We start from the raw sequence: 19,712 nt of genomic DNA on the forward strand, positions 1-19,712 counted from the left end.
GGGATCTGTGATGATTCCACATCAAAGAACCTGTTGATTTTTTGTCATTTGAATGAATTATGTTAACATTTAAATAGAGTTTAAAACCCCAGATTTCCCATGAAATCTAATCAGCCATGAAATCTAATCAGCAGAAAAGCCATTCTCTAAAATCGTTTCCACTGAAACACCACCACCAATAAACAAGTCTCATTGCAGGAAAGGGATCCTGCTTCCAAGATCCAGTTTGCACAGTTGGACGATTGACCCAGAATCTCCCCTAATGCAATTTTTTAACATCCTAAGTGAGATTTATTTCCGGGTTTTCTAATATAATTTCAGCTGAATACACACACTCCTGTGTTTCAATTTCTTTCAAACACCTTTTAATAATGAAGTATCTTGCTGCTTCACCCCTTATATAACTAATGCCCACCCACCGGTTCCACTACATTTACCCATCAATTACCCAATTTAACAATGAAATATCAGCAGTCAATTAAGTTTTGTGTCTTAGGTTGTATCCTTTTGCATTCCTCAGGGAATTTAATGGACACAGCTTAAATTGTGATTATAGAACAGTTGAATCAGATTTACTAATCAGTGTTATGGGCAAATATGATAGGAGTGGAACTGAGTTAGGACAGTGGCTACACATTTGCCTTATTTCATGTAAAACAATGCCAGTTAACAATTGTGTACGTATTAAACAGTTTGTGTCTGTGTGTGTATTTGTATCTTTGTGTCTGGATGTGAGAGTGTGTGTGTGTGTTGAGAAGTACTTCCAAGCATGTGCATCTGGGAGATAAGATCCTTCTTTCCGCGATTGAACGACAAGAAGTTGGAACTACACTTTCTGATTTGAGAATGTGCAGCGATGTTATGTAATTAACACAGCATATTGTGTCTTAATTAAAATGGAGAGATCAATGGAGTCAAATAGACATTCCAGAGATAACCTTCCCATTTTTGACCAATTGATTCTATATCATGTTGCAATGATCTGGCTGTGGGGACATGACAAGTCTTTGCATGAAATGGTCTTGTGGAAGCAATATATGCAAATAATAAAGCATCAAAAGGGACTATGCGTTCAATTTGTAGAAATATTTACTTAAGTTTGATGAAATTCTCAATGCCCAAAATAGACTGCAGAACACTTTCAAGAAAACATGCTATAACCCAGAGATTAATTGATGACATCCACCGAAGTGATGACTGCAAGAAAAGAGAAATATTCATGGAATTTTATATCCAAGGGTTTCTTGTATATGACAGCATATTTTGAAAAGTCAAAATCAGAAAACTTGACAAACAGGAAGATATCTAAGCTAAAACCTTTTGTTCATTAAAGGAGCGATGAGAGGCAGTTCCAAGACGGCCGAATAGGAACAGATCCAGCCTCCAGCTCCCAGCGTGAGCAACACAGGAGACGGGTGATTTCTGCATTTCCAACTGAGGTACCGGGTTCATCTCACTGGGGCTTGTTGGACAGTGGGGGCAGGACAGTGAATGCAGCACACAGAGCAACAACCGAAGCAGGGCGAGGCATCACCTCACCCAGGAATTGCAAGGGGGAAGGGAATTCCCTTTCCTAGCCAAGGGAAACCGTGATATGCAGCACCTGGAAAATTGGATTACTCCAACGCTAACACTGTCCTTTATCAAGGGTCTCAGCAAATATCACACCAGGAGATTATATCCCGCATCTGGCTTGGAGAGTCCCACGCCCACAGAGCCTCCCTCATTGCTAGCACAGTAGTCCAAGATCTAACTGCAAGGAGGCTGCAAGGCTGGAGGAGGGGCGCTTGCCATTGCTGAGGCTTGAGTAGGTAAACAAAGTGGTGGGGAAGCTCAAACTGGGTGGAGCCCACCACAGCTCAAAGAGGCCTGCCTGTCTCCACCTCTGGGGAGAGGGCATAGCCAAACAAAAGGCAGCAGAAACCTCTGCAGATTTAAATGTCCCTGTCTGACAGCTTTGAAGAGAGTAGTGGTTCTCCCAGCATGGTGTTTGAGATCTGAGAACAGACAGACTGTCTGCTCAAGTGGGTCCCTGACCCTGAAGTAGCCTAACTGGGAGACACCCCCACTAGGGTAAGATTGACACCTCACATCTCACACAACCAGGTACCCCTCTGAGACGAAGCTTCCAGAGGAATAATCAGGCAGAAACATTTGCTGTTCAGCAATATTCACTCTTCTGCAGCCTCCACTGCTGCCACCTAGGCAAACAGGGTCTGGAGTGGACCTTGAGCAAACTCCAACAGACCTGTAGCTGAGGGTCATGACTATTAGAAAGAAAGCTAACAAACAAACAGAAAGGACATCCACACCAAAACCCCATCTGTACATCAACATCATCAAAGACCAAAGGTAGATAAAACCACAAAGATGGGGAAAAAGAAGTGCAGAAAAACTGAAAATTCTAAAAATCTGAGCAACACTCTCCCTCCAAAGGAATGCAGCTCCTCTCCAGCAATGGAACAAAGCTGAACAGAGAATGACTTTGACAAGTTGAGAGAAGAAGGCTTCAGACGATCAAACTTCTCCGAGCTAAAGGAGGAAGTTCGAACCCATAGCAAAGAAGCTAAAAACCTTGGAAAAAGATTTCCTGAATGGCTAACTAGAATAACCAATGTAAAGAAGTCCTTAAATGACCTGAGAGAGCTGAAAACCATGACACAAGAACTACATGACAAATGCGCAAGCTTCAGTAACCGACTCGGTCAACTGGAAGAAAGGGCGTCAGTGATTGAAGATCAAATGAATAAAATGAAGTGAGAAGAGAAGTTTAGAGAAAAAAGAGTAAAAAGAAATGAACAAAGCCTCCAAGAAATATGGGAATATGGGAAAAGGAAAAATCTACGTCTGATTTGTGTACCTGAAAGTGAGGGGGGAGAATGGAACCAAGTTGGAAAACATTCTGCAGGATATCATCCAGGAGAACTCCCCCAACCTAGCAAGGCAGGCTGACATTCAAATTCAGGAAATACAGAGAACGCCACAAAGATACTCCTCTAGAAGAGCAACTCCAAGACACATAATTGTCAGATTCACCAAAGTTGAAATGAAGGAAAAAATGTTAAGGGCAGCCAGAAAGAAAGGTCGGGTTACCCACAAAGGGAAGCCCATGGCCGGGCGCGGTGGCTCAAGCCTGTAATCCCAGCACTTTGGGAGGCCGAGACGGGTGGATCACGAGGTCAGGAGATTGAGACCATCCTGGATAACACGGTGAAACCCCGTCTCTACTAAGAAATACAAAAAACTAGCCAGGCGAGGTGGCGGGTGCCTGTAGTCCCAGCTACTCGGGAGGCTGAGGCCGGAGAATGGCGTGAACCCGGGAGGCGGAGCTTGCAGTGAGCTGAGATCCGGCCACTGCACTCCAGCCTGGGCTACAGAGCGAGACTCCGTCTCAAAAAAAAAAAAAAAAAAAAAAAAAAAAAAAAAAAAAAAGGGAAGCCCATTAGACTAACAGTGGATTTCTCTGCAGAAACTCTACAAGCCAGAAGGGAGGGGTGGGGCAATATTCAACATTCTTAAAGAAAAGAATTTTCAACTCAGAATTTCATATCCAGCCAAATTAAGTTTCATAAGTGAGGGAGAAATAAAATCCTTACAGACAAGCAAACGCTGAGAGATTTTGTCACCACCAGGCCTGCCCTACAAGAGCTCCTGAAGGAAGCACTAAACATGGAAATGAACAACCCATACCAGCCACTGCAAAAACATGCCAAAATGTAAAGACCGTCGATGCTAGGAAGAAACTGCATCAACTAATGAGCAAAATAACCAGCCAACATCATAATGACAGGATCAAGTTCACATGTAACAATATTAACCTAAATGTAAATGGGCTAAATGTTCCAATTAAAAGACACAGACTGGCAAGTTGGATAAAGAGTCAGGAGCTCTTATAGGGCAGGCCTGGTGGTGACAAGACCCACCAGTTTGCTGTATTCAGGAGACCCATCTCACGTGCAGAGACACACATAGGCCCAAAATAAAGGGATGGAGGAAGATCTATCAAGCAAATGGAAAACAAAAAATGGCAGGGGTTGCAATCCTAGTCGCTGATAAAACAGAGTTTAAACCAAGAAAGATCAAAAGAGACAAAGAAGGCCATTACACAATCGTAAAAGGATCAATTCAACAGGAAGAGCTAACTATCCAAAATATATATACACCCAATTCAGGAGCACCCAGATTCATAAAGCAAGTCCTTAGAGACTTACAAAGAGACTTAGACTCCCACACAATGATAATGGGAGACTTTAATACCCCACTGTCAACATTAGACAGATCAACGAGACAGAAAGTTAAGGATATACAGGAATTGAACCCAGCTCTGCACCAAGCAGACCTAATAGACATCTACAGAACTCTCCACCCCAAACCAACAGAATATACATTCTTCTCAACACCATATCGCACTTATTCCAAAATTGACCACATAGTTGGAAGTAAAGCACTCCTCAGGAAATATAAAAGAACAGAAACTATAACAAACTGTCTCTCAGACCACAATGCAATCAAACAAGAACTCAGGATTAAGAAACTCAATCAAAACTGCTCAACTAAATGGAAACTAAACAACCTGCTCCTGAATGACTACTGGTTACATAACGAAATGAAGGCAGAAATAAAGATGTTCTTTGAAACCAATGAGAACAAAGATACATCATACCAGAATCTCTGAACACATTTAAAGCAGTGTGTAGAGGGAAATTTATAGCACTAAATTCTCACAAGAGAAAGCAGGAAAGATCTAAAATTGACATCCTAATATCACAACTAAAAGAACTAGAGAAGCAAGAGCAAACACATTCAAAAGCTAGCAGAAGGCAAGAAATAACTAAGATCAGAGCAGAACTGAAGGAGACGGAGACACAAAAAACCCTTCAAAAAGTCAATGAAACCAGAAGCTGATTTTTTGAAAAGATTAACAAAATTGATAGGCAGCTAGCAAGACTAATAAAGAAGAAAAGAGAGAAGAATCAAATAGATGCAATAAAAAATGATAAAGGGGATATCACCACTCACCCCACAGAAATACAAAGTACCATCAGAGAATATTAAAAACACCTCTACATAAATAAGCTAGAAAACCTAGAGTAAATGGATAAATTCCTGGACACATACATTCTCCCAAGACTAAACCAGGAAGAAGTTGAATCCCTGAATAGACCAATAACAGGCTCTGAAATTGAGGCAATAATTAATAGCCTACCAACAAAAAAGTCCAGGACCAGAAAGATTCATAGCCGAATTCTACCAGAGGTACAAGGAGGAGCTGGTACCATTCCTTCTGAAACTATTCTAATCAATAGAAAAAGAGGGAATCCTCCCTAACTCATTTTATAAGGCCAACACCATCCTGATACCAAAGCCTGGCAGAGACACAACAACAAAAAAGAGAATTTTAGACCAATATCCCTGATGAACATCCATGCAAAAATCCTCAATAAAATACTGGTAAACCAAATCCACAGCACTTCAAAAAGCTTATCCACCATGATCAAGTGGGCTTCATCCCTGGGATGCAAGACTGGTTCAACATACACAAATCAATAAACGTAATCCAGCATATAAACAGAACCAAAGACAAAAACCACATTATTATCTCAATGGATGCAGAAAAGGCCTTTGACAAAATTCAACAGCTCTTCATGCTAAAAACTTAATAAATTCAGAATTGATGGAACATATCTCAAAATAATAAGAGCTATTTATGACAAACCCACAGCCTATATCATATTGAATAGGCAAAAACTGGAAGCATTCCCCTTGAAAGCTAGCACAAGACAGGGATGCCCTCTTTCACCACTCCTATTCAACATAGTGTTGAACTTCTGGCCGGGGCAACCAGGCAAGAGAAAGAAATAAAGGGTATTCAATTAGGAAAAGAGGAAGTCAAATTGTCCCTGTTTGCAGATGACATGATTGTATATTTAGAAAACCTCATCCTCTCAGCCCAAAATCTCCTTAAGCTGATAAGCAACTTCAGCAAAGTCTCAGGATGCAAAATCAATTTGCAAAAATCACAAGCATTCTTATACACCAATGACAGACAAACAGAGAACCAAATCATAAGTGAACTACCATTCACAATTGCTTCAAAGAGAATAAAATATCTAGGAATCTAACTTACAAGGGATGTGAAGGACCTCTTCAAGGAGAACTACAAACCACTGCTCAATGAAATAAAAGAGGACAGAAACAAATGGGAGAACATTCCATACATTCCATGCTCATGGATAGGAAGAATCAAGAATCAATATAGTGAAAATGGCCATACTGTGCAAGGTAATTTATAGATTCAATGCCATCCCCATTAAGCTACCAGTGACTTTCTTCACAGAATTGGAAAAAACTACTTTAAAGTTCATATGGAACCAAAAAAGAGCCCGCATTGCCAAGACAATCCTAAGTCAAAAGAACAAAGCTGGAGTCATCACACTACCTGATTCCAACTATACTACAAGGCTACAGTAACTAAAACAGCATGGTACTGGTACCAAAACAGAGCTATAGACCAATGGAACAGAACAGAGCCCTCAGAAATAATACCACACTTCTATAACTATCTGATCTTTGACAAACCTGAAAAAACAAGAAATGGAGAAAGGATTCCCTATTTAATAAATACTGCTGGGAAAAGTGGCTAGCCATAAGTAGAAAGCTGAAACTGTATCCTTTCCTTACACCTTATACAAAAATTAATTCAAGATGCATTAGAGACTTAAATGTTAGACCTAAAACCATAAAAACCCTAGAAGAAAACCTAGGCAATACCATTCAGGACACAAGCACGGGCAAGGACTTCATGTCTACAACACCAAAAGCAATGGCAACAAAAGCCAAAATTGACAAATGGGATCTAATTAAACTAAAGAGCTTCTGCACAGCAGAAGAAACTACCATCAGAATAAACAGGCAACCTACAGAATGGGAGAAAATTTTTGCAATCTACTCATCTGACAAAGGGCTAATATCCAGAACCTACAAAGAACTCAAAGAAATTTACAAGAAAAAAAACAAAAACAAAAACAATCCCATCAAAAAGTGGGCAAAGGATATGAACAGACACTTCTCAAAAGAAGACATTTATGCAGTCAACAGACAGATGAAAAAATGCTCATCATCACTAGCCATCAAAGAAATGCAAATCAAGACCACAATGAGATACCGTCTCACACCAGTTAGAATGGTGATCATTAAAAAGTCAGGAAACAACAGGTGCTGGAGAGGATGTGGGGAAATAGGAACACTTTTACACTGTTGGTAGAACTGTCAACTATCAACTAGTTCAACCATTGTGGAAAACAGCATGGCGATTCCTTAAGGATCTAGAACTAGAAATACCATTTGACCCAGACATCCCATTACTGGCTATATCCCCAAAGGATTATAAATCATGCTGCTATAAAGACATGCACACATATGTTTATTGCATCACTATTCACAACAGTAAAGACTTGGAACCAACCCAAATGTTCATCAATGATAGACTGGATTAAGAAAATGTGGCGCATATACACCAGGGAGTACTATGCAGCCATAAAAGAGGATGAGTTCATGTCCTTTGTAGGGACATGGATGCAGCTGGAAACCATCATTCTCAGCAAACTACTGCAAGAACAGAAAACCAAACACCACATGTTCTCACTCATGGGTGGGAATTGAACAATGAGAACACCTGGACACAGGAAGGGGAATATCACACACCAGGGCCTGTTGTGGGGTGCGGGGAGGAGGGAAGGATAGCATTAGGAGATACGCCTAATGTATATGACGAGTTAATGGGTGCAGCACACCAACATGGTACGTGTATACATATGTAACAAACCTGCACTTTGTGCATATATTCCCTAGAATATAAACTATAATAAAATAAAATAATAAAATAAAAAAGGGACGATGAAAATAAATGAAATGTAACACACAGCATGTGAGATAATGTTTTAATACACATCTAAAAATGCCTTAAAATTCAATAGAAATTAAATAAAATCTTCTAAAACTTGACAAAAGGAAAGAACAAAAATTACAGACTGGAAAAGCCTGGCTGACTGGAGTGATGTCCTGTCTCAGGAAAGAACAAACAAACACAGAAACAAGCAAAGGATTCTGAAAGCAGAGAATCAAACAGATATTTGTACACCGTTCTTCCTTCTTCCTACTATCATTCTTCATAGTAGGAAAAGGCAAAAACAACCCAAATGTGTCACGAATTGCTTCATCAGTTTTTTTGGATCTGAAATACTGCCTCAATTTTCAGTTACTCATTGTGGGGTGGACCTGCAATTACCACATATGGTCCAAAATTTTTTGCTGATGAAGGTAGACCTGTCCTGCATTTTCAGAGGGACAGAATTCTGGTGTTTCTCCAGGTTCCTTGGCTTACCAGGAATGAAGATCCGGGAAGAATGTGTGTGTGTATGTATGTATGTATGTATGTATGTACATAAGTATTTCCTGTTTTTAAATTTAAAAAGTACGGGATACATGTGCAGAACGTACAGGTTTGTTATATAGGTATCCTTTGCCATGATGGTTTGTTGCACCTATTGACTCATCCTCTAAGTTCTCTTCCCTCACCCCCAGTCCCCAGCGGGCCGTATTGTGTGTTGTTCCCCTCACTGTGTCCTTGTTTTCTTAATGTTCAACTTTCACTTATTAGTGAGAACATGCCGTGTTTGATTTTTTTGTTACTGTGTTAGTTTGCTCAGTATGATGGCTTCATCCATGTGCCTGCAAAAGACATGATCTCATTCCTTTTTATGACTGCATAGTATTTTATGGTGTATAGGTACCACATTTTCTTTATCCAGTCTAGCACTGAAGCGCATTTGGGTTGGTTTCATGTCTTTGCTATTGTATATAGTGCTGCAATAAACTTACATGTGCAAGTGTCTTTATAGTGGAATGATTTCTATTCCTTTGGGTATATAGCCACTAATGGGATTACTGGGTCAAATGGTGTTTCTGGTTCTAGATCCTTGAGGAATCACCATACTGTCTTCCACAATGGTTGAACTAATTTACAGTTTCCCCAACAGTGTAAAAGCGTTCCTCTTTCTTCTCTGCCTCACCAGCATCTATCGTTTCTTAACTTTTTAATAATCACCATTCTGATGGGTGTGAGATGGTATCTCATTGTAGTTTTGATTTTCACTTCTCTGATGATCAGTATTGTTGAGCTGTTAAAAAATATATTTGTTGGTTAGATAAATGTCTTCTTTTGATAAGTTTCTGTTCATATCCTTTGCTCACTTTTGATGGGGTTGTTTGTTTTTTTTGCTTGTAAATATGTTTAAGTTCCTTGTCAATTTTTGTTATTAGACCTTTGTCCGATGGGTAGGTTGCAATAATTTTCTCCCATCCTGTAGGTTGATTGCTCATGCTGATGATAGTTTCTTTGCTGTGCAGAAGGTCTTTAGTTTAATTAGATCCGATTTGCCAATTTTGGCTTTTGTTGCAATTGCTTTTGACATTTTTGTCATGAAATCTTTGTCCTTGCCTGTGGCCTGAATGATATTGCCTAGGTTTTCTTCTAGGGTTTTTATGGTTTTGGATTTTACATTTAAATCTTTAATCCAGCTTGAGTTAATTATTGTATAAGGTGTAAGGAAGGGGTCAAGTTTTGGTTTTCTGTATATGGCAAGCCAGTTTTCCCAGCATCATTTACTGAATAGGAGATCCTTTCTCCCTTGCTTGTTTTTGTCAGGTTTGTCAAAGATCAGGTGGTCATAGATGTGTGGTGTTATTTCTGAGGTCTTTGCTCTGCTCCATTGGTCTATATGTCTGTTTTGGCAACAGTAACCTGCTGTTTTGGTACCGTAGCCTTCTAGTACAGTTTGAAGTTAGCGTAATGCCTCCAGCTTTGTTATTTTTGTTTATGATTGTCTTGGCTATATGGGGTATTCTTTGATTCCATATGACATTTCAAATAGTTCTTTCTAATTCTGTGAAAAATGTCAACGGTATTTTGATGGGTATAGCATTGAATCTATAATGTTTGGGCAGTATGGCCATTTTCACAATATTGATTCTTCCTATTCATGAGGATGGAATGTTTTTCCATTCGTCTGTGTCCTCTCTTATTACCTTGAGCAGTGGTTTGCAGTTGTCCTTGAAGAGGTCCTTCACATCCGTTGTACTCCTAGTTGTATTCCTAGGTATTTTACTCTCTTTGTAGCAATTGTGAATGGGAGTTCATTGTTGATTTGGCTCTCTGCTTGACTATTGTTGGTGTAATGGAATGCTTGTGATTTTTGCACAATGATTTTGTATCTTGAGACCTTGGTGAAGTTGCTTATCAGTTCAAGAAGTTTTTCAGTTGAGATGATGGGGTTTTCTAAATAGGAAGTCATGTCATCTGCAAACAGAGACAAGTTGACTTTCTCTCTTCCTATTGGAATACCCTTTATTTCTTTCTATTGCCTGATTGCCCTGGCAAGAACTTCCAATACTATGTTGAATAGAAGTGGTTACAGAGGGCTTCCTTGTCTTGTACCGGTTTTCAAATGGAATGCTTCCAGCTTTTGCCTATTCTTTATGATATTGGCTGTATGAAATAGCTCTTATTATTTTAAGGTATGTTCCATCAATACGTAGTTTATTGAGAGTTTTTAACAGGAAGGGATGTTGAATTTTATCAGAGGCATTTTTGCGTGTATCAAAATAATTGTCTGGTGTTTGCCTTTGGTTCTGTTTATGTGATCAATTACATTTATTGATTTGTGTATGTTGAATCAGCCTTTCACCCCAAAGATGCAGCCCACTTGATCGTGGTGGATAAGCTTTTTGATGTGCTGCTGGATTCGGTTTGCCAGTATTTTATTGAGAATTTTTGCATCGATGTTCATCAGGGATAATGGCCTGAATTGAGCAGGTGTGTGTGTGTGTGTGTGTGTGTGTGTGTGTGTGTGTTTACCTCGGTTTGCCAGTAGGTTGATGTGTGTGTGTGACGTGTGTGTGTGTGTGTGTGTGTGTGTGTGTGTGTGTGTGTGAGAGAGAGAGAGAATGTGTGATAGAGAGCCAAATTAGGGCAGAGGAGGCTCCCCGGCCTGTCATGACATTGTATGTTCTGAATTCAAGATGCTCTAATGGACTGTGTCAGTTGGCCTTCAGCCAGGAGGTGGTGCTTGCAAAAGACTGCCAGCTGTGGTGGTAGTGGTGAGATTTGGACTTGCCTTATGTTACCCATGGGAGGTACTCTGGTGTCTCAGGGAACGGGTAGAGCCAAAGGGCTTCTAAAAGTTTCTTCTGTTATTTGTGTTAATCTACCAGGGTAGGTGGTTGAGCAAAACCAAGTGGGAACTAGGTCAGGTAAAGTGATGCTCTGGCTCTCTACGTGTGGGACAAGCAGTGGCTCCAGTGGGAATTGGAAGGCAGTTCTTAGGCCACTGGGGTAATTTTCCAGAGAGAAGTGAAGCTGCCTCTGCCTCTGTACAAGGAGAGTCCATATGAAGAATGGGGAGTAGCAGCTTGGCAGTAAGCCCCATCCAGCTCCCACATCCTTGGCGAGGCAGGTCTCACACCCACAGTGTTCCACTGGGAGTAGTTAGCTAAGTTTCAAGAAGTCCAAACTCAGAGCTCAAAACTGACCCATACCATAAGCCTCTCCTATTGAGACAGTAACTGCAGCCTTCAGGCCAAACCCCTCCTGATCCACCTGCAGAGCAGGGGCATCCAGCTCCTGTGCTTGCTGCTGCATCACACGTCCCACTCACCTCTCAGTTCTGGCCTGGGGAGTTTGTCCCCACAGAAAATTATATCAAACATTTCAGTTGGCAGGTTCTCTCAACCTGTGACCACCATTTGAGTTAGCTGGCAGACTTCTGGGAGGTCCTCTCTGAGGTAGAATCAGAAATGGCTTCCCTCCATCCTGCCAGAAACTGGGAACGTGCTGGAGACTCAAAGCACATCCCAATGCCACTCCTCATATACTCGTCACTCTTCACTGAATCAACTCCAGCCCTGAGTACGATTAAGGCCTTCCCCCATGGCCTAGATTGATAGGTTTCCCAATGGAAGTGTATATCTTACAGTCAGTTTATCCCCCTCTCACACCCTGGAAACTCAAAATTTTCTGCCTAGCTTATGGTGTAAGCTGCATCCTGCTGCTTCTTTCAAATGGTCTGTGGCTTATTTCAATTTTCCTGTTAAGTTCCTGTGTTGCTTCTTGAAAGAAGTTCAGTGAATCTCTACACTCCATTTTGTCTTTCCAAGTGCAAGAGGCAGGCTAACAATGCCTTCAATCCACCATCTTGGAAAACAAAAGTAACAGTTTTCTCATTTTTAAAGGTTTTGTTAAGATCTGTTAATGACTCACAAAGAAATAGTATTGGGTAAATTTGAAATTAGTATTTATTCATTTATGTTGATAAGTGAAAACACAAGATGGTTATCAAGATGGAAGTACTTAATATGTATACTTCAATATTCTTAGATGCAAATAACTTCACTTTTGATGTATTTTTATTTTACATCAGTTTCATTTCAACTTAGGTTTAAGGGGTTCTTGATAATCTGACATGATAAGTGGTGTTGGAATTGGCATTAAAATCCACCATGCTCTACAGCACTTCATCCTTCTTCGGCAGGCACCAATTTGATCTTCTACTACTTTGCAGACATCTCTTCTGCAAACACCAGACAAATTGAGACAATGACCTTCAGCAGCACCCAAACCACCTCTTACTGCAGGAAAGAAGATCCAGTGAGATAGTCCACAAATGGAATGTAAATCCATAAACACTCTTAAGTAACAGAATAAATTTAGTATGAGCATTTCTATGTGGGAGCTTTTGAAATGGTTGCTGCTCATATGTCAGAGAAGACACATGCAGATTAAGAAAGGTAGTAGTTCCGATCCTGGTTTGGCACAACAGTCACGGTATTTTTGGTGGGGGAAAAGGGATGTGGGAGGGGATGGTACATCTTCATCTTTTCCTCTGGATTTTCTCTCAGAAATGGCTGTTGCTTACTGCAGGGCAAAAATGCCAGTGTCTTCTGCCAGAGAGGGTTACTGAGGGCCATAGTGGTTCCACCTTGTGGCTGATACTGATAGTCCCTTTCTGCTTTTTTCGTTCCTAGCCAAAAAAGATGTTTCTGCTGTCTCAGGTATGCTGATTTCAGGAGTTGTTTTTTCTATATGGCTATTCGTTTTTGTTTTTTTTGTTTGTTTGTTTGTTTTTTCTTTCACTCTCTCTCTCTCTCTTTTTTTTTTTTTTTTTTGGCTTCACTGTGTTGCTATAGTTTCTTAAGTGGTCCCTTGAACCCTCCCAGCGCTATTTTGGTTTGTACATAGCTATCTATAATTTTTTTCTTGGGGGAAGTGTAGAGTTAAAGGCTGGTATATCCTGCTTTTGCTCCCCCGAGTGATTTTATTCCCCCAAGCTAATATTTCAGGCTTTCAATTTATTCGTGCTTTCATCTGTTCAAACAAGTGGAAATTACTTTTTCTCTCCACATTTAGATTTGCTCTATCTACTTTAATTGCTAATAGCGTCTTAGTTATAGGATAGATTAGTTAGAAAAAAGTATATTTTTGACATTATAAATGATCCTTTCAATTTGTGTCTAAAAGTGGAAAATATTAGAAAGCTTGACATTTATTATTGTGTCCAGACCAGTATTTCCTCCAGATAACCTTTATTACAACAAAGATAATTTAATGAAGATCTCTCTAATGGTAAAGCTGGTGGCTTTGTGCTATTATAATATCCTTAAAGTGACAGTCTGGTGGAAAGACCAACTAAAGCAAGGGTTAGGAGAAAAACAGTTATTACTTTCATTTTGGTCTCACTCTGCATTAAGAGTTTTCATTGTGTCAAAGATTTATTATTCATTAAGTAGCCTAATGTTCATTTAATAATAAATGGATCCTATTAAATATGATTTTTAAAATTATAATCATATTACTTTTATTCACATCTGTCTACTGATGCCATTCACAGATGAGAATGGTATAATGTTATTTTATTTTTTTCATTTTGCCACATCTTTATTTACTTAGGTTTATGCTGTATCGAACAATGTATGTGTGGGAATAATGGGTGATTCAGGAATGCATGAGGGGGAGGTTTAAGCTCTTTAACTTTGAACAATTAAAATTAGCAATATAATATTGAAATACACGCATAACACTCAAGTGATACTTTCAAAATAGTGTATATTTTCTATGTTTATTTGTAGCTTTTAAACCGAGCTAGAAGTATTCTATTTCTTTTAGGCACCATAAGTCTGAAAGTCTGTAGTGAAAGCTACGAGTAGTAAATGATGCTAATTCATGTGCTCCCACCTGTGGAAGAATTGAATGTCTTAGATGAAAAAAAGATGGTGCAATTGGTGTACCAAGTATCTTAGAATATAATATGGTGGTGGTTTTTCTGTTTCTGTAGCACAGTAACATATATACTATACCCAAGTCATCAAGTTATTTAAATATGCCTTTAAACAGGGAGAACTGAAAATAATACTGTGAATCCTGGTAAGCATTTAAAAATAATGAGGAGAATATTGGCTTTATAAAGTCAAAATTTATCTGAATACAACCCATATAGCAATTTCATAGCAAAACACTTCCTTCAATCCTATTAAAGTCAGAAGTAAAAGAAGAATGCCCACTGTCAATGCTGTATTAATATAGTTCTAAAAGTTTTGAACAATGAAACATATTGTAAGAAGAGAAGTCAGAGGAGATTTGAGCCCATTGTTTTTCCTCTCCTTCTATACCTCCCAACATACCATTGGAATGTTGTAACATTTTGAAGAATCTATAGTAGTGTCGCAAATCATAGAATACTATGAATGCATCTGAATCTGAGATATCCCCAAAAGATACAAAATAGGTGTGACTAGAATGAAAGAAAGATTTAGGCTTTTGGCCATGACTGCAAGTGAGCTGCTCTCAAGTGACCGCTGCTATAGAACATATATATAGTAGAGGATCTCTTTGAAACATTTCTATCCCTGAAAATGGTTAGGCAAGTTCTTAAAATATCTCCTCTTTCAAACACAAAAATAGTCTGTGAACTGGAGCTTGAGCAGTGGGCACTTTGTATTGGATAGCTGATGGAGGGGGTGAGGCTTTCCCAGATCTTCTGGGAAGATCTGCTATGATCAGTAATGCTAATGATGGTACTACGGACCCTTGGGCCATCAGAAGTTCCAGTTTGTTAATGCTGAAACTTCTATATTGAGTTAAAGCATTGAGTCAGCTTCACAGAGGAAGTCTGGATAATAGCATTCTCATTTCAGACCATAAAATGATGTCAGGTTAAGGATGAACAATGAGTTCAGTATTAAAAATGATCAGGTAAGCAAGACACCATGAATAAAAGTTAATGAAATGAATAGCATATCTAAACCCTTTAAAACTAGATGTATTGAAATCGTCAATGTGGAGAAATAATTAAGCAGGTATGTATCAATTGTTTAAAGAAACAATCTACTATTACAAAGATGTAAAAACAATAGTAAAACAATATAGATGATAGAAAAAACGGGCAGGTCTGGCTGGGCGTGGTGGCTCATGCCTGTAATCCCAGCATTTTGGGAGGCCAAGATGGGTGGATCACGAAGTCAGGAGTTCAAGACCAGCATGCCCAAGATGGTGAAATCTTGTCTCTACTAAAAAATATATATATAAAAATTAGCCGAGCAAGGTGGCAGGTGCCTGTAGTCCCAGCTACTCAGGAGGCTGAGATAGAAGAATCGCTTGAACCCGGGAGGTGGAGGTTGCAGTGAGCCAAGATCGCACCACTGCACTCCAGCCTGGACAACAGAGCGAGACTCCATCTCCAAAAAAAAAAAATTTAAAAATAAATGCAAGTTATTAATGATATATTAGACACAGGTAAGAGGATAACTAGTGAAGAAAAAAATGTTTAAATGATATACCCAGAATGTAACATGGAAACACAAGGTCTAACATTTATTTAATTCAAATATGGGGGGAGAGAAGTGTAAAAGGATTCACCATTTCAAGAGATTCTCAAAAAGAAATTAAGAAAAGGTATAAATCCATTGATTCAAAGAATATATTTCTAACAGATGATATAAAAATAAACTCACTTTAGTTAAATTATAAAACATTAAAACCAAACACCAGACCGTACAAACATTGAAAAAAAGGATAATTTATAATGAAATAATATTTATCTGATTATTATAGTAAAGCAAAAACTAAAAATGAGTAAACTAGTATCAACAAATGTTGAGAGCAAATAACTGTTAATACAGAATTGGGTACTCAGTAATGCTGTCTTTCAAGATCAAAAATCACAATATGAAATTGACAGATAAAAATGAAAATTGTTCACTACCAAGAGATCTGCAGCAAATAAAATTTCAAAGGCTACATATCAGAAAGAAAGAATTTAACCCAAAAGCTGATATTAGAGTCAACTTGGTATTCCATAAATATCACTAAACTGATGATAATAGTAACACTTTCTGACACGTGGGGATTCTGAAAAGAAGTGAACTTTTACTTTTGTTTAGAATTTAGAAAGTTAGCCGGGCGCGGTGGCTCAAGCCTGTAATCCCAGCACTTTGGGAGGCCGAGACGGGCGGATCACAAGGTCAGGAGATGGAGACCATCCTGGCTAACACGGTGAAAACCCGTCTCTACTAAAAAATACAAAAAACTAGCCGGGCGAGGTGGCGGGCGCCTGTGGTCCCAGCTACTCCGGAGGCTGAGGCAGGAGAATGGCGTAAACCCGGGAGGCGGAGCTTGCAGTGAGCTGAGATCCGGCCACTGCACTCCAGCCTGGGCGACAGAGCCAGACTCAGTCTCAAAAAAAAAAAAAAAAAAAAGAAAAGAAAAGAATTTAGAAAGTTATAGAAAAATGCTCTTGCCCTGACAAAGAGAATAAGCTGGATAATCTATAGATCATAGATTTCATTTTAAAACACAGAACTGAGGTCTCAAAAAAAGCTAATTAACTTAAATTCAGAGTGATGAAGCCCTGCTGAAAAAAGAATGGATCCACAGATGCTTTGTGCCTAGCTGAGTTGCAGCAGCAGAAGCAGGAGGAAGCTGCCCTTGGTGGAGATAACAAGGAAACAAGTGAATCTCCAGCAAATGTTGAAAGGCTGAGTGTGGGCTTGTGATAGTTTAGCATCATCAGTAGGGGCCCAAACACACTCACTCTCACTCACTCTCCCTCACTAATGCTTGCTTGCTTGCTTGCTTGCTTGCTTGCTTTTCTTTCTTTTTCTTTCTTTCTCTCTCCTTCCTTCTTTCCTTCCTTCCTTCCTTCCTTCCTTCCTTCCTTCCTTCCTTCCTTCCTTCCTTCCTTCCTTCCTTCCTCTCTCCCTCCCTCCCTCCCTTCCTTCCTTTCTCTCTCACTCTCTCTCTCTCTCTCTCTCTCTCTCTCTCTCCCTCTCTGGAGTCTCACTCTGTCGCCTAGGCTGGAGTGCAATGGCGCGATCTTGTCTCACTGCAACCTCTGCAAATATAATAATAAATGCTGCTGAAATTCAATCCTGTCAGATCTAACTGCCTGCATATAAATTTCGAGGTCCCACAAAGACCTCTCATTGAGGTCACATTCTGTTGTATTCTTACTTTGTATCTTGAGATGCCTTGGTGGGACATGGAAATTTATATGTAGGCAGTTTGATCTGACAGGATTGAATTTCAGCAGCATCCATTATTATATCCACTCACTAGTTCAAAAAACATGGATGGAATCTTATCAACAGGAACTACTGCTAAATGAGTCTCTTTTCTATTTTTCCCTATTATTGTCCTAGTGAAGCTGTAAATATTAGGTTCTTGAACCCACAGGACTGATTCTAGGATCTTGTCTGGCCAGGGATATAGCCTTCTAATCTGCAGAACCTTGTAGTAATCAGCTACCAACTTACCTGGGGATAAAAGAATTGAAAAAAGAAGGAGAATAAGAAGAAGCAAATGGAGTCTCATGGCTGAAGGGCCAGCATCAATGTGGGTTGAGCCTGGAGTCTCTGGACATCGTGGGTCTGGGCCTTTTTATGATGCTGTCTGAGTCTGTGATTTGTTCTTGGTTAGTAGAGCCTAACGAAAAGAGAATAACTAAATCTCCCACAAGAAACTTCCAGGGACACACAAGTACATAAATCTGGTGATATCTCAATGGATGAGAAAGCAGGTGAATGTTATTTATTTCCAAAAGACTCAGGATGTCTTACTGTCACCTGCTTTCTTTATTATTTTCAACATGCACATGCAATAATCATTGCTCTTACTTTAAGTATAAAGTATTGTTTGCCAGGTAATATAGTAGGAACTGAAGTAAAATTGTTATACAAACACTGTACGTAATTAATGCATACAGTTTGGCAAATTTGCACATAGATATTACTCTTGTTACCACAACCAATATCCAGGTAATAATATATCCATCACCTCCAAATGTTTCCTATGTCCCTTTATTGTTGTTGTTGTTGTTGTCAGAACCCCTAAGATCGACCTTCTTAACAAATTGTTAAATACAAAATACCTCAGTAATAACTATAGGTACTATGTTTTAGAGCCTATCTCTGTAATTGACTCATTTTGCATAGCTTTAACCCTTGAACAATAACTCCTCGTATTTCTCTTTCCCACTCAATAAAATACCAAACTCTTTTAAAGCACATTCTATATAATCCACTTTATGAAGCTTTTTCTAACATTCTTTTGTCTGCTCCCCCTCAGTAAAGGGAACTACTAACATAACAATTACCTATTGTGGATTTTTGTGTCTCTTACATATATTCCTGCATGAACCCATGTAACACTTTATCTCCCATTATCTTAATATGAAGTAAAATAAAACTTGAAATGATTTTAAAAATGAAATCACAGAAGGACTTTGTAAAAGTATGATGTACCATTGCTTATTTGTAAGAATTCAAGTGACATTAGGGGTTTTAAAACATCTTTTGTTTTGATTTGTTCTTTGCTTGTAAACCTTGTGTCTTGCATATTGTGGGCACAGTGTCTTTCCCAGCTATTTGCTTGGGGAAGATCAGTTAGAGTTACAATGAACATCAAAGACTATCTTGTCTAGTGACTTACCTTCCAGATGAGGAAATGAGCTGAGGGAAAGGAAGAAACTTGCCCAAGATCACCCAGTGATCAAGTGAGGAAGGTGATAGGGACAGCACTAACGCTTGGTATTCTGAGCCTCATTCTATTTTCCACTCTTGCCCCTTCTCTGTTTCCTCCTCTCTTCCCTAGCCTTCTAAAGAAAACTTTGCAGTTCTGCTGCAATGTCTACCTAAGGACACCCTGAGGAGACCCCACTTTTCATTAGACTGTAAGCACTGTCCTGCATTTTCTTCTTCAGTCTTGTTGCATCCCATTTTTGGCGATAAGTAATGCTTCTGCTGTGCTGTTCTATCCAATTAGTTTTTTTTCTATTTTCATTGAGTGAAAATTAAAACAACAAAAAAACATGAGTTTATCTAAATTTGGAAGTTTTAAAACTTGATTAAAATTTCCTGGGGATATGGATGTAAGACATAGATTTTAAAATATTTTTCATTTTCAAAATTAAAAATCAAACCCATATATTTAGCCAGGGTGACTACTCGATAACTACTAATCAGATGGGTCTTCAGTAATGCCACAAGGTTAATACTCTTATAAATCAATTCCCTGGTGTTTTGTGCTACTGAGTTAATACAATTTGATACGGTATCACCTTTAACCAGGCTTTGAGGAGTCACACAAAGGAACAGCACAACAGAAC

At 39.1% G+C, this 19,712-nt stretch overlaps 1 long non-coding RNA gene across 3 annotated transcripts in view; it reads left to right on the forward strand.

Moving 5' to 3' along the window:
• LOC139361173 (uncharacterized) overlaps positions 1-13,190 on the forward strand; it is a 33,498-nt gene extending 20,308 nt beyond the window's left edge. For 2 of the 3 annotated variants that reach the window (XR_011618741.1, XR_011618740.1), the window contains exon 4: positions 12,493-13,190. This is a non-coding gene — a long non-coding RNA (uncharacterized lncRNA). The remainder of the gene's footprint in view (positions 1-12,492) is intronic. The other variant, XR_011618742.1, reaches the window with a different exon arrangement.
• The last annotated feature ends 6,522 nt before the right edge of the window (positions 13,191-19,712 follow it).

The sequence above is a fragment of the Macaca nemestrina genome, assembly GCF_043159975.1.
Source record: "Macaca nemestrina isolate mMacNem1 chromosome 14 unlocalized genomic scaffold, mMacNem.hap1 SUPER_14_unloc_1, whole genome shotgun sequence".
In the NCBI taxonomy this organism is placed as follows: Eukaryota; Metazoa; Chordata; class Mammalia; order Primates; family Cercopithecidae; genus Macaca; species Macaca nemestrina.